This window comes from Prionailurus bengalensis, chromosome B2 (assembly GCF_016509475.1).
Source record: "Prionailurus bengalensis isolate Pbe53 chromosome B2, Fcat_Pben_1.1_paternal_pri, whole genome shotgun sequence".
NCBI classification, from domain to species: domain Eukaryota; kingdom Metazoa; phylum Chordata; class Mammalia; order Carnivora; family Felidae; genus Prionailurus; species Prionailurus bengalensis.
The window spans coordinates 63,336,242-63,348,809 of NC_057349.1; the positions used below are offsets into that span (position 1 = coordinate 63,336,242).

The 12,568-nt window shown below is 37.8% G+C and overlaps 1 protein-coding gene across 10 annotated transcripts in view; it reads left to right on the top strand.

The window, feature by feature from the left end:
- Nucleotides 1–8,869: 8,869 nt before the first annotated feature.
- Nucleotides 8,870–12,568, top strand: part of FAM135A (family with sequence similarity 135 member A) — a 125,839-nt gene continuing 122,140 nt past the window's right edge. For 3 of the 10 annotated variants that reach the window (XM_043591734.1, XM_043591745.1, XM_043591739.1), the window contains exon 1: nt 8,902–9,189. The gene's annotated coding sequence lies outside the window, so the exon portion shown is untranslated. Of the gene's footprint in view, nt 9,190–10,775; nt 10,865–12,568 lie in introns of all 10 variants that reach the window. The other 7 variants (XM_043591744.1, XM_043591746.1, XM_043591733.1 and 4 more) reach the window with 6 other exon arrangements.

Below are 12,568 nucleotides of genomic sequence, written 5' to 3' on the forward strand. Positions count from 1 at the left end.
CATAGCAATAGGAACTATCCAAAATGAAACAAAGAGGGGGAAAAAACTGAAGAAAATTTTTAAAAGAACACAAATAAGCTGTGGGACTACTGTAAGACATCTAAAATATGTGTAATGATGGTTCCCCTCAGAAAGGAAAGAATGGTAGAGAAGACTATTTGAATAATGGTCAAAAGTACTCAAAAATTTGATGAAAAATGTAAATTCATAGATCCATGAACGCAACAAACCAGAAGCACACACACACAAAAAAAGAAGAAAATTACACCAAAACACGTCATGATCAAATTGCTTAAAATCAGGAATGAAGAAAGGATGGGAGCAGGGGAAGGCATATGACACAATCAGGAACACCAATAAGGATAACTGCAGATTTCTTGTTGGAAATAATGCAAGTGAGAAGACAGTATAGCAGCAACTTAAAACACTAAGAGGAAAAAAATGTCAGTCTACAATTCCATACGTATGAATAAACAAAATGAAGTGAAGACGTTTTCAGACATACAAAGCAGAAAGTATGCATCACCAGCATACCTGCATTAAAAGAAATGTTAGAAGAAGAACTAGGAATGATAACAGATGAAAATTTAGATCAACACAAAAACTTGAAGAGCGCTAGAAATGACAACTATGTGGGTAAATACAAAAGATCTCTCTAATTATTTAAATTAAAAAATAATTGACTGTCTAAAACAAATAATAATTCATTATAAGGTTTATAACACATGTAGAAATACATGTAAAATGTAAAATGTATGACAATAACCCAAAGCCTGAGAGGCTTTGCAAATTTTTTACACTACATGCAAAGTGGTATAATATCCCTTAAAAGTAAATGGTAATAACCTAAAAATGTGTATGATAACCCTTAAACTCTGAAATATTATAATAAAGAGCAGTAGCTAATAAGCCAAAAAAAAGATAAAATGTAATCTTTTAAAAAAATTAATACAAAATAAGACAAAAAATAAGAAAAAAAGGACAAAGAAAAGAAGGCACAAATAAAACACCAACAGCAAGATAGTAGATTTAAACCCAACCATGTCAGTAACTACACTAAATGCAAATGATCTAAACATTCCAATTAAAAGGCAGATTGTCAGTTTGGATTAAAAAAGCAAGGCATATCTATATGATGCATGCCTTCAAGAAGCCCACGTTAAATATAAAGACACATATAGGTTAAAAGTAAAATGATGAAAAATGATTTACCATGATAACATGAGTTAAAAGAAAGAAAATTGGAATGTTGGTATTAATATGAGACAAAGTAGATTTCACAGCAAAAAAAAAAAAAAAATCACCAGGATAAATGAGGGCCATTTCATAATGATAAAGGGATAAATTTCCTTAAAAAGACATAATGATCCTAAACATATATACACTTAATAAAAGGACTCAAAATACATGATAGTTTTTGAGTCCTTTTATTAAGTGTATATATGTTTATATATCAATACAGGATGAAATATCAAATCCATAATTATAATCAGAAATTTCAACACCCAACTCTCAATAATTGATAGAACACATAGAAATCAGTAAGGGTATAGAATACTTCAACAATACTACCAATCAACCTGACATAAGTGACATTTCTAGAATATTGCACTTAGCAGAATACCTTTTGTTTTCAAATGTGCACAGAATATTTATGAAAATCACCCGTATTCTGAACCATTTAAAAAATGCCAACAAATTTTAAAGGACTCAAGTAATACAAAATATAGTCTCTGAGCACAAATACAATTATAAATCAATAAGAGAAATATCTCTAAAATATCCTCAAATATTTTAAAACTAAATATCATACTTTTAAATATGTCATGGGTCTCATGAAATTAGAAATTAGACAGTATTTTGAACAGAATGAAAATGAAAACAAACATGACAAGGTTTGTAGGATTTGGCTAAGGCAGTACTTAAAAAAAAATTTCAAATATACTACCAACACTTATATAGAAAAGAATAAATGTGTCAATCAACAGCCTGAGTTAAGAAATTAAAACAAGAACAACAAAACCCAAAGCAAGAAGAAGAAAGGAAATAATAAAGACCAGAGTGGAAATTAATGATGTAGAAAACAGAAGAACAATAGATAATATCAGTGAAAACAAAGCTGATTCTTGGTAAAGATTGATAAAATTGACAAACTTCAAGTCAAACTGATCAGGGAAAAAGAGAAGACAATTATAGCAGTATCAAGAACAAGAGGGGTAACATCACTAAAGGCTCTACATTTATCTAAAAAGATCATAAGGGAGTATTATAAAAAACATTATGCCAAAAAATGTGATAACTTAATGAAATGGACAATTTTTTCCTGAAAGACACAAACCATCAGAGCTCATTCAAGAAAAATAGTAACCACAATGCATTATATCTACAAAATAAATTAAATTTGTAATTAAAATTTCTTTCACAAAGAAAACCTCAAACCCAGACTGAGAGTAAAGTAAACCCGTGAGCATATATTTTCTTCAAGAAGTTTCTATAAATAGAATCACCCATAAGCTAACCATTTACTCAGCTCCCAGATCACTTTAGGTTGCATTTGTTTCTAAATACTTTGGGGGTGGTGGGGTGTGGGGAATGGTTTAGGTAGCTTTTAAAGACATAATGGAAATAATGAATGAGATTCATATTTCCAAATACAAAGCTTTCCTTTTTCTGTACCCAAGATAAAGTTGGCAACTGCTACATATTTAAATAAATCTAAGGATAAATAAATTTGGTAGTTGACCATGAAAGGAATAAAGCATAATGATAACTTTAATATAGAAAAATGATTTATTATAGTCCCCCCTCCCCATCTGCTGCATTCCCATCAATATTCCCAATGTAAAATCTAAGAAGTGGAGAGTTTTTCTGCTGAAGAGATTTTAAACATATGAGTTAATTTTGCATTCCCTGTGGAGGTCTGCAAATTGACATAGGAGATTAGAGTTGTATATTTTGTTTATTAAGAGGGTTTAAGCACTGATTTTGGATGCTTCTTGTTATAAATTGATCTATCAATCTATCATTACTTCTCATTACTCCTGCCAGTGACAGGGACAATCAGAAATGGTACCTTTTGTGTGTGTGTGTAAAAGATCTTTGTAATAATCAATTTCACAACATCCTCATGAAGCAGCTTTTTATTATGATACATTACAGATCAGGAAGCTAGAAAAGGAAGTTATGCAAATGTATAAGGTAATTGATATTAGAAAGACATTTTGAAGTTTTGACTATGTGCTTAATCTGTGAAGTTACTAATATGGCTGTGAGGCCCTGGGCTTAAGTAAATGCAGTGAGGAGGAGGGTAATAGAAACTAGAAGGTTGGGAGAGCAATGGAGCTATGTGTGATTGGGGAAAGCGGAGCAGGATGAGTCTAGTTTGAGATATGTTGAGTAAGAGAAGTCAGCAATACGTGTGATGATGTCTGATATGTGACAAGGTCTGATATGAAGCAGAAGTTATCTGACTAGAGTCGGCTTAAAGATCAGTATTCAAGATAAGAATGCCTGAGTCATTAGAAGGTTGAGATCCTTGCCCTAATATGTTTGCTGTCACAGATCAAATAGTAACTAATATAAATATTATTTTTAAAGAAAACAAGGTAAGCTTCAAGCATGTAAGGAGGAGAATAATTCAGAAATCATTTCATTACTGTTACTTGATACTAGATAATTATGCTTCACAGGAATGATTCGTGGGATGGTAGTGGGAGGAATGTCTTCTGTCTGACAGATTCTCTCTGAATGATCCAAGCAGACACTCTGTCTGGAAATCCAGATAATCTGAGTTGCAACTCCAAAGTCACTGCTTGACCTCTCCTTTCACACTGTATAACAAAAGCTTTTCTGCAGTATAATAAGTTATGTGGCTATCAGGTTTTTTTCTGTAATATCATTGTTAAAAACTACTGTATAAACATTTTAAAAACTATTTATAGACCCAAATATTTTTTCCTTGAATATATTCACTTCTAACTCAGAAGAATATACAATAAAAAGTCTTCTTTCCTCCATTCACCAAGCACTCCAGGCTCCAAGTTTCCCTCTCAGGAGCAACCAACATTATAAGTTAAAAAAAAAAGGGGGGGCACCTGGGTGGCTCACTCAGTTAAGCATTCAACTCTTGGTTTCCGCTCAGGTCATGATCTTGTGGTTTCATGGGTTTGAGCCCCGCATTGGGTTCTGAGCCGGCTGTGCACCCGGCAGAGCCTGCTTGAGATTCCCTCTCCCCCTCTCTCTCTTCCCCTCCCCCACTCACACTGTCTCTGTCTCTCTCAAAAAAACTTTAAAAATAGGGGCACCTAGGTGGCGCAGTCGGTTAAGCCTCCGACTTCAGCCAGGTCACGATCTCGCGGTCCGTGAGTTCGAGCCACGCGTCAGGCTCTGGGCTGATGGCTCAGAGCCTGGAGCTTGTTTCCGATTCTGTGTCTCCCTCTCTCTCTGCCCCTCCCCCGTTCATGCTCTGTCTCTCTCTGTCCCAAAAATAAACGTTGAAAAAAAAAATGTGAAAAAAACTTTAAAAATTAAAAAAATATATTTAAAAAGAGAAGAAGAAACTTTTTTTTTTGATGGTTTGCTATTACATTACAGGAAGAAAAAATTGGTAATTGAGTTTTATATGGTGGTTCTTCCAGAAAGATCATGGCTATTAAGTTATGAAATAATGTTACAACATTAAGTTATTAACTAATACATTTGTCTTTCTAGTTTGTAGCTGTTCATAACCATTAAGGAAGCTCTGTAATAAAACTTTGTTTTGCCCCATTTCATATTGTTAAAATTCTATAACTTTAAAAAAAATTACCCTTGAGTACTGTTGCCACTCCCTCAAGTTGCACATGATTAAATCTATATACAGAGAAAAGACTGCCCCAAAAGGGGAGTTAGTATCTTATATTAGTTATTGTATATTGTATATTATATATATTTATATATATAATATATAATTATATATTATATATATAATATATAATTATATATTAATATCTTATATTATAAATAGAATAATAAATATTCTATTTATTAGAGAATACTCAAATTCTTACCAAACATAAATATATATATATATATATATATATAAAGGAAGTTAGAATTCCCTGTATAAAATCCCCAAAAGAACCATATTCCTGGAAAAAGATGGAATAATTTTGACTATATTTTTTTAATTAAAATTTTTTAAGTTGATAGTGACCTACTGAAAGCAACAAGAATATTTTAAAGACCATAAATCCCAGGAAGGAAAAAGCAAGCTTACCTGCTTAATGAATTAATGTCTAGCAACAGACAAATACAGACATAGTTTCATGAGGCTATTTTCAAGTTTACAATATTCATTTCTTCTAATGTCTCAATCTTTACCTGAGCCAATATTGTGCAATTTTATAGGGGAGAGATAACCTGATATTCGGTTAAAGAGAATACTCCAGTTAGAAAGGTTTACTGAAGATTCAAAGATGTTCTGTGCCAGGGGCGCCTGGGTGGCTCAGTGCTGACAACTCGGAGCCGGGAGCCTGCTTCAGATTCTGTGTCTCCTTCTCTCTCTGTCCCTTCCCTACTTGTGCTCTGTCTCTCTCTGTCTCTCAAAAAGACATAAATGTAAAAAAAAAAAATGTTCTGTGCCAAAGTTAAATTATATAAATCAACTATAGGATGGAAAGTATTCCAAACCTTCCATTCTTTGAGTATTCATGACTTGTAAGACTCAGCTTAATGTACATTAAATGTGACACAAAAAATGTTAATTAGCATAAATTCTGACTCAAAACCTGGGGAGATAAATGGGAAGTAAATTTAGAATCATAAGGTTTCTAAAGGACCTTAGACACTATAATCTGATTCTCTTATTATATGAGAAAACTGGGACCAAGATTACACAGTATGCTAAAGAATCTGGAACTTTAACCCAGGTAATCTGACAACTAGATCAATGCATTCTCTAATAGAGATAACATAATTTTTCTAATTGTCTTTAATAGATTATTTTATATTCTTCTATTGGTGAATAATTTCCATGAAGTCTTGTCTAAATCTCTAGATTAGTTAAGTGCTCTTCTCTCTTGGGTTCCCAAACAACCTCTTTAGTACAGTTTATCGGCATCTGAGGAGCATGTCTGCCCATACCAGATTGTAAATTCCCTGAGCATTGGGACTGACTCGATCCTCATTGTACCCTATTAGCTAGTACAGTGCTTGACACACTCTGAATAGATAATAAAAAATACCAGTTGAATAGATCTTTCCTTGAAATCCTTCAATGGCTCACCATGATCTGATCTTTGCCTGCTTCTCTAACCTCACATCCCCAAGTTGTAGCCATCAGATTATGCTTAGATTTAGTTCTGTGCAAAGATCAGTTTCTTGTTACATAGTTCTATCTAAGCAATTTCTTTCTCTTTCTATCTCTCCACACATACACACGTATCCCACTTTATTAACTCTCTGGAATCATTTTCTCTTGGAAGTCTTTCCTGACTCATGACCTCTTCCAGCCTAAATTGGATTCATGCCCTTCCTCTGAGCTCCAGAGGAGCTCCTCCTTGTGCACCTATTTCTGCACTATACACATTACGTTGTAAAGTAATTATGCAAAACTCCAACCAAGTTCTCTTTTATTCACGTTGGTACCCTCCAAAATTAGTACACTGTCTGGCACATAGATGATTTAAAAATGTGATTTGAATAAAAAGAACACATAACAGAGAAGGCATCTTAGCACAGGGTGTATTTTAGGGAGGGGATAGATGTGTAAATGCAAATAATGGAATATTTAATATATTTTTTCTAAGAGATGAAGAACTAAAGGAATAAAAAAGCCTTTCAGTTTTGAGCCTATAAATTCAAATCACAAAATAAACAATAAAGGCCCTTATGAGAAAGGATATTAAAATGGTATTTGGCTATTTAAAAAAAGAGATTAGGAACCAGGAAAGCAGACCATTCATGCAAATGCTAATAGACTGGTAATAATAGGATAACAGGGCACACAGAATCATGTTAGAAATACATACTAAGATGAAGAAAAACCAGAAGATAAATTATATTCAAAACCTATCCCTCAAATGGCCTGGGCTACGGGGCATCATTACAGATGGTCCCTTACTTATGATGGCTTGACTTACCACTTACAACTTTACTATGGTGAGAAAGTGGTAAGAATTCAGTAGAAAACAAACTTCAAATTTTGAAAAAATAGTTTCTTTGGCAGAATGCAGTATACTGTCACAATACTGGGCAGTGGTAGTGAGCCAAAGCTCCCAGTCAACCATGCAATCCTGAAGATAAACAACGAATCCACTTAGAATCATTCTGTTTTTCAATTTCAGTACAGTATTCAAGAAATTATATGACATATTCAACATTTTAGTATAAAATAGGCTTTGTGTTACATGGTTTTGCCCAACTGCTGGCTAATGTAGGTATTCTGAGCACATTTAAGGGAGGCTAGGCTAGGGTGTGTATGCTTTGTAAGTTAGATGTATTTCATACATTTTCAACTCAATATTTTTTAATTTTTTTTTTTTTTTTTTTTTTTGAGAGAGAGAGCGCGCAAGTAGGGTTGGGGCAGAGAAAGGGAGACACACAATCCCAAGCAGGCCCTAGGCTCTGAGCTGTCAGCACAGAGCCCAACAAGGGACTCAAACCCACAAACAGCAAGATCATGACCTGAGCCCATGACCTGAGTCGAGGTCAGATGCTTAACTGACTGAGCCACCTAGGCACCCCGATTTTTTTTAAGTATTTATTTCCAAAGAGAGAGTGCACTACCAGTGGGGTAGGGGCAGAGAGAGGGGGAGAGAATTCCGAACAGGCTCTGTGTTGCTGGAGCAGAACCTGACAGAGGGCCTCGTCAGACACCATTGAGATCATGACCTGAGCTAAGATGGAGAGCGGGATGCTTAATCAACTGAGCCACCCAGGCACCCCCAACTCACAATATTCTCAATATATGATGGGTTTATAAGGTCATAACTCTGTCATAACTCAAGGAAGATCTGTATTCCCAAATAAGTGCACAAACCCTTTTCTTTTGAATTCATTTTTATTGAAACATACCTACAAAATTTACCATTTTAACCTTTTTATAACTACAGTTCAGTGCCATTAAGTACGCTCATTGTTCTACACCCATCAACACTATTCATCCTCCAAATTCACTTTTAACACACACCACAGCCACAATTTCCTTTTTTTCATTAACTTTGCTTTAGTAACACAGCTACAAAAAATTCGCCTGGATTACATTCAGAAACCGGGATGAGAAAGTAAATCACAAGATTATCCTTCACGGGCTAACCAAATCATAGGCTTCTTTTAATGGAATTTCAAAGCTAAAGACTTCACTTCATCGCCCCCTCTCCCCGCCTTTGTGGGCATCAGTAACCTAGCAGTAACCATAGCAGCATCCACGATTTCTCCAAAAATGCAAGAAGTCCCTAAAAGCCAGCAGTTTTGAGCCAGCGTGGATTTCCTGCAGCTTCCTTTCCTACTGCGCAAGGGGAGTAGCGCAGGGACTAGGCTCTTTATCCAGGACGGCAGCCAAAAGGTCAGGAAGAGCGAATAAAAATCAACGTGAGAAATAGAGCTGAAGTCTTAGCACTCCCTCCTTTTGCGATCCTCCTATACCCTCCTCTTCAGCATGAAACACAGACTCTCGCCTTGTTTCTTTAAACCCCTAGTCAGACACTTCTACAGGCGTTCGCGCATTTTATTGACGCAAAACTCCCGTTCTCGCGAGAGCTTGGGATAGCCGAATAGAGTGGATAAATCCCGAAATCTGTTGGCACTGGCGCTTGAGAGGCTTGGAACGCGGGGGGAGGGGAGGGGCTAAGTGTCTGCAAGGGGCGGGGCCTAGCCTCAGAGAGGGGAGGGACCAGGGAGGAACGGGGAGGCGAGAGAAGGCCGGGGGCGGGGCCGCAGGGCCGGAGACCTGTTGATCGCAGGTAGCGCTGGCTGGCCGGGAATCCCTCGAGATTGGGGCGACTGCGCATGCTCACTGGCCGTGGTGGGCCGGTAGCCGAGCGGCGGTGACGAACCGGCTCCTCCGCTGCGGTGGTTGCGGTTGCTGCGATGGCGATGTGAGGGGGCCCGGGGCGGGATGGTGCTGACCCGGGTAGGGCAGTCTTTTTCCAGCAGGACAACGAATTCCTCCGTCCGACAGGCAGTGGAGGAGGCCGAACCCGGCGAAAGGTAAGCCTCTGTCTTCACCGTCTCCCCGGGTTCCCTACACCCAGGACCCCTCCCTCCCTCCCTCTTTCCCACGGGCCCGGCAGGAAGCGGCCTCCTTCTCCTTGTCCCCGCTCGCCCGCTGCGGCCCCTCGTCCGGCGGCTGCCGGTCGGAGCCCAGCCCTGGGCCCGCTGAAGGTCGGTGGGGACGGCTGTGCAGAGTGCCCTCCGGGTGGCGAGGAGCCACGGCGCTCACCGGGTGCTCCCTGCCGCCCCTGCCCCTGCGGCATGTTCTTCGGCCGGCTCTTCCTGAACCTCACTCCAGTTCCCAGACCTCGCCTGCCCTTCGCCGTCTGCTCCATCCTCGCCGCTCTGTCCTCCCTTTACCCCTCTTTCGTAGTTCTGCTCTTTCATCCCCTCCTCCCACGTGCCCTTTCGCTCGGCTGGTCTCTCCGTTGAGGCAGTGTATCCTTTTGCTCCCCTCGATTGCTTCCATCTCGCTGTGCATCCCTAGTCTGGCTCTTCTTCCTGACTCTCCTTACCCTCACCGACCAAGTTTGCCTCTGTGATTTCTTCCTTGGCTCTCTTCTCATTTTTCTCCTGTCGGCACATCTTCGTTCTCTTTTGTGAGTTTACGATTGTGTGTTTGCTTTAATGTTTTGCGCTGGAGTTCCTTCGGTGCCCCACCTTACCTTCGCAGGCCCTTACTCCCATAATCTTTAGCTCTTTTTGGTACCCTGTTTCATCAGTTTCCGTCTGATGGCTCGCGTCCTCTCGTCCTTTTCCTTTATTCCTTTATTTCTGTTATCTAATCTTGGGTGTTTCTCTCTCTCTCTCTCTCTCAAACTGCTTTTGGTGTTTTGAGGTTTTGTTTTGTTTTTGTTTTTTGCTTTTTCATAGCCTCTTCAGTCTGTTTTACTTTTCATTATATCTCTGAAGAGTTGTCTCTTGTGCTTTCTACCTAAGCTAGGTATCCTCTTAGTATTCTTAATTCAGCCTCCAATTTAATAAAATCTCTTATCTCTTTTCTTCCCTCACTGGGAATATCATCAAAAGAGTGACAGTAGCAATAAACCTCTTATATTTACTGATCGAACCTTTAATTTCTAAGAATTACGTTTATATGTCAGAAGAAGTAAGTTGAATATAGACTTGATGAAAGTATAAAGGGTTAAGATTTGTTAAAGGCTGATCTACAAACATAAGGTTAAAATTTGGAAATTTTGTTGCCCTTCAGTAAATACAGTTGTCCAAGAGCTGACCTTAAATGAAATTTAACAAATTTTATTTTAGAGAATTCATTAATTTGCTATTTTATATATTTACTATTGCAACTGATTGCATCATTTTCTTGAGGGTCTCTGTTCTCTTTAATAAATGCATATAATTTCTACTAATTTAAGAATAGGTGTAATGTGCCTACTGAATGAAAAACATGTGAGAATAGAAGTATTAAATTTTTGAATTGGGCAAAAGACCTTTCTAACCAGTGTTGGAGCCCCCACCATTTAATTTACATAAAACCGCTCTGTTTAAATAATGGTGTAGTATTTTATTTTGAAGGCATCTGCTGAAGCAGTTACTTTCAGTGAAGTTTGCCTTTATTCTAGGGTTGAAGATCAACTGGATTATGTATTTCATTCTGGAATCTCAAAGCAGTCCACAAACAGTAAATTCTTCCTTACATTGTCTATGTCAGGTAGGACTTAAATTTTTCTGTTTCTGTTGTACAGAAGGGAGACACCAAGGCAAAAAAATGTAGTTTCTTATTCAAAGTGATACTAGAAATAAAAGTGGAGGGAAATACAATTTAGGATCCAGTGTCATTAAGCCACACCTCTGTTGGAAGAACCAGCAATTATTGTGTGTGGTAAGAGGTGATGAACTCCTCAACTTTTAAGACTTTTTTAAAGTGATTTTTCCAATGCAAATAGATAACTGCTGCTTCTGAAGGAAGCTTTCCATCTTTCAAAGACAAATCTTTTTTTATTTTTAGGTAGCAATTCATGAAAAAAGTAAATGCCTACAAATTCTTGTTTTTTGTGTGTGTGTGTGTGTGTGTGTGTGTGTGTGTGTGTGTTGATTCTGTGCTCTTAGAAATTAAAAAAAAAATTATGGTGGACAACAGGCACAGGACTTGAAGTCAGAAGATCTAAACTAGGGGGATCTGGTGGCTCAGTCGGTTAAGTGCCTAACTTCGGCTCCGGTCATGATTTCACAGTTCATGAGTTCCAGCCCCAGGTCGGGCTCTGTGCTGACAGCTCAGAGCCTGGAGCGTGTTTCAGATTCGGTGTCTCCCTCTCTCTGTCTGTCCCCCAGTCGCGTGCTTGCTTGCTCTCTCTCTCTCTCTCTCTCTCTCTCTCTGTCTCTCTCAAAAGTAAATAAACATTAAGAAAGTCTAAACTATTATGATGACTCATGATATTAATTTGTAGAAGCCACTTAACCTCTATAGGTAGGTGTTTCCACCTGTAATAAGTGGGTAAAAAAGGTGGCCACTCAGTGATCTTTCAGTGGCAAAGAAAGCCTTATTTAAAGATACTTAGGGCCACCACAGGCAAAACTTGCTATATAAATACTTTATTTACATCTCTTTTAGACTGTGTAAGAGAATAATTGAATGCTTAAATTCCAGATCAAACTGGAACTTCAGTTTTTTAATTTAATTTTAATTTAATTTCTGTGAAAAATCTAGTAGAGTGCTGGTGAACTATATACTAGCTTATACTAATGTTCATATTACAATGAAACAGATACTGTTGCATTCAGTATATAGAATTAAAATGCCCTTTGTCAGGATTTGACACTGAAAAATGTAGGAGTTATTCATGTCACTTTGGTTACCTACATAATTTTCTGTTGTCTTATATTTTAGTTTTGTTTATTGTAGAAATATACCCTTGACAGTGGGGGTTGTTTAGGAATTAGAAAGGGCAAGAATTTCCTTCACTTTGATTCTGCGTATTGAGGAAAAACTGCTTAAAAGTGAATGTGGTGGTATGTATCTGTGCGTATTTAAGTGAATGGCTAGAGGTGGGTGCACATAGATTTGAAATGAGGAATGTGTTTTTTTTTTTTTTTAATGTCTTTATTTTTGAGAGAGAGAGAAAGACACACAGAGCATGAGTGGGGGAGGGATAGAGAGAGAGGGAGACACAGAATAGGAAGCAGGCTCTAGGCTCTGAGCTGTCAGCACAGAGCCTGATGCAGGGCTCGAACTCACGAACTGTGTGGTCATGACCTGAGCCAAAGTTGGATGCTTAACCGACCGAGCCACCCAGGCACCTCGAGGAATGTGTTTTTTTTTTTTTTCTTTTCCTTGAGTTGTTTGTCAAGAAGAAAGTCTGGAAATGAATAAGAATAAGCAGAATGGTGATACAAAAATAAAAGCTTAATGAACTCA